This window comes from Psammomys obesus, unplaced genomic scaffold (assembly GCF_907164565.1).
Source record: "Psammomys obesus unplaced genomic scaffold, mPsaObe1.curated_primary_1811, whole genome shotgun sequence".
NCBI lineage: Eukaryota > Metazoa > Chordata > Mammalia > Rodentia > Muridae > Psammomys > Psammomys obesus.
Window position 1 is genome coordinate 274,239 of NW_026585644.1, and position 2,612 is coordinate 276,850.

A 2,612-nucleotide genomic window follows, 5' to 3' on the forward strand; every position below is an offset into this window, starting at 1 on the left:
GTGGAGGAGTGACCAGAGCCCTTTGGAGGAGTCCAGGAGACCGGGAGTGGATCCCAGTTGGAGGTTAAAGACTTCAGTCAACTTATCCATAAGATCACCGTAATACTCACCTGGGCCAAAGGAAAATCAAAGAATTGTTAAGAGGGACCAAATATAAGATTTCTCACCTAAGGTGAAATAGTTGATCAAATCGTCTCATTGTCCTGTATGCCAGGCTGTCCATGCCACTGGCTCAAATCAAGAACTCACCGGGACTAGGGTAAGAGGCCAATGCCCAAGGGCTAATTGGGAACTAGACTGTACTGAAATGAAGCCAGGACTGTATGGCTATAAGTATTTGCTAGTCTTTATAGGTACTTTCTCAGGATGGGTAGAAGCCTTCCCCACCAAGAAGGGAACTGCCAGTGCAGTGGTCAAGAAGCTGCTGAAAGACATCATACCCAGGTCTGGCTTGCCCACTCTCACAGGGTGAGACAGTGGGCCAGCCTCTGTCTCTCAGGTAACCCAGGAACTAATAAATATATTGGGGATAAATTGAAACGTCATTGTGCTCATCATCCCCAAAGTTCAGGTCAGGTAGAGAGAATGGATTGGACACTAAAGGGGGCACTAACCAAATTAACGTTTGAAACTGGTGGTGACCGGTTGGCCCTCCTTCCAGATGCATTGCACAAAGCTAGAAATCCCCCTTGTACTTTGGGTCTCACTCCCTTTGAGGTCCTCTATGGAAGACCACCTCCCCTCCTTCCCAATCTTCAGTCTGAGATTCCTACCGATTTTGAAAGCCAAAATTTTTTTGGAATCCCTTCAAGCATTGCATAGGAACTTAGAAGAATCTCTACACTTTCATGAAAAAGATTTATGGGTCTGCTCCACCTCTTAACCCACATTACTTTGAACCAGATGACAAGGTCTGGATTAGGAGACATAACCAAAGACTTTAGAACCGCAATGGAAAGGACCTCACACAGTGACCCTGAACACACCCACTGCTTTGAAGCTCCAGGGTTGGCTGAGGAAGTCTGCAAGGAGTGGGTGAGCCAGGGTCAGATACCCAGCTGGCTCTCACAAAGATGGCCTGGAGACAGCCCCAGAGACAGCTGCAGGTGCAGGAGCACTCCGAGCCTGGCCTCTGCCGCCGCACTCACCTTCAGGGGCATTCACAGTGCTGGTTCTGCTGGTGGGCTGTGCTTCTGGAGTAACTCCTTGTGTGAACACTGTAATCCTACATGGTACCAATGGTTTTGGCGTTCTAGTTTCCTAACAACCCATTACTCTGAAAATGCGCTCTATACTCAACCAGGGCTAGTCACCAATAGGGTAAAAAGAAAACCTGTTACAGCTATGCTCCTATGGTCCCTTACAGGTGCTGGGATGGTAGGAGCCAGAGGAACAGGGACTGCAGCTTTGCTGTTACAGGAAAGACAGAACAGGAGCAATGCCAAAGCTGGTATGAAGCAGTGTTTAATTGGTCTCCCTGGCTAACCAGCTCGTCACAGCCCCTACCAGACCTATCATCCTAAGCTTGCTCTCACTCGCAGCCCATGTATTAATGCTTTAGTCAGATTTGTTAAGAAGCACATTTCCTCCGTGCAGCTAATGATTTTAGAGCAACAATACCAACCCACAGATACATCTCAATGACTTGAGATGGACTGCTTCTTAAGGAGGTCTATAACTTCAGAGCCTCCAAGAGACCCACAGAAGGCCCCAGTCTATTTGGCTAATCTGACTAAAGCTGCGGTTCATGGGCAGCCAATCAGTTTAAAGGTTAACACATAGGCTTGAGGTAAGTATAATTTAGCAAACCCGAGGAAAAGGCCTTAGCAACTCTGAAAAGTTCCTAAATGTTTAGCCAATCCTATATCCCCCATACAAACTGAGTCTACCAATCAAAGGAAAGGTTACCACTTTCCTCTTGGAAATCTCCCTGATTGCCTTTAAACTGTGCCTGCGTGCTCACTTTGGCGGGTTGGGACCATTCTAAGGAATGGTGGCCCCAGCATGCTGGAAATTTCTGCAGAATAAGTGTTCCTTGCTCTTGCATACTACTTGATTCTGGGATCTTTCTTCAGTGATTCTCAGACCCTAACAAGGGACTGCAGATCTCTTAGCTGCTTCCTGCTGGTTAGGATGCTCGGGTTCCTTGGAGCCAGTCTAATCCTTGGAGCCAGTTTCAGGAGATCTCCACCTTCTTGTCTCACTGCATCACCAGCAACTGGGAGCTTCAGGGGGACGCAGCAGCAGCCTTGCTCTTTCTTGGAGCTCCTCCATACTCTCTGGCCTCTTGCATTTATTCTCTCTCCAGAGTCCTCAGATTTAAACTATCTGCAGCTAGCAAAGAGCGCCTTTCAGAGCCCGCATGAGGCAAATAGTTTGCTGCTGTGAACTATCTGAATTAGTTCCACATCCCACACCTGGGATTAAAACAAAACATGTTCATAGCCACATTTTCTTTCTTTTTCTTCCTTCCTCTCTCTCTCTCTCTTTCTCTTTTCTTTTTTCTCTTTCTCTCTTTTCCTCCCTCCCCCCTCCCTCCCTCCTTCCTTCCTTCCTTCCTTCCTTCCTTCCTTCCTTCCTTCCTTCCTTCCTTCCTTCCTTCCTTTCTTTAG